Genomic DNA, 724 nt, shown 5'->3' with positions numbered 1-724 from the left:
CTATAAAATATGTGATTAAAATTAATTGTTAACTTAAAATCTAGATTTTAATCCCTACAAAACAAAAATTTCAATATGAGCACATATCATATACTTGATTTGTTGCAGATATATTGGTCAGTGAGTACAACTCATAAAGATCCCAAATACTTTCCGAAACCAGAAAATTTTGATCCTACAAGATTTGAAGGTAACGAGCGTTAAGTTATATATTATTCAGCTAAACATAATTTTCGCAGTTACTTTTCTTACTTCAATAAATGATAGAAACTAACCTTTTAATTTAATTATTTTGAAGGTGATGGGCCTCTGCCATATACCTTTACCCCCTTTGGAGGAGGTCCAAGAATGTGCCCTGGTAATGAATTTGCACGACAGTTGGTACTAGTTTTCATCCACAATTTGGTAAGAAAATACAGTTGGGAGAAACTTCTTCCAAACGAAAAGATTAGATTTGATCAGGGGCTAGCTGTTCCTGTAAGTGGTCTGCCAATCAAGATTCAATCACATAGAGATCAAGCAGTGGAATGAAAGCTAGTCAGAATAAGCTTAACTCACAAGTTAAATAAAATGAATAAGTTGGCTCTTAAGCTATTAGTCATCTGCTGCTTTTGTGTTTATCTTCCGTTATACTATAATATTGCTTGTAATAGTTGGAAATTTTGATACTTATTACAACTCTTTTAAGATTGTAATATGTTGTCAAGACTTAACCATAAATAAT

The sequence above is a fragment of the Olea europaea genome, chromosome 1 (assembly GCF_002742605.1).
Source record: "Olea europaea var. sylvestris chromosome 1, O_europaea_v1, whole genome shotgun sequence".
NCBI lineage: Eukaryota > Viridiplantae > Streptophyta > Magnoliopsida > Lamiales > Oleaceae > Olea > Olea europaea.
The sequence above is the reverse complement of the archived record's forward strand: the minus strand, read 5'-3'. Positions refer to the sequence as shown.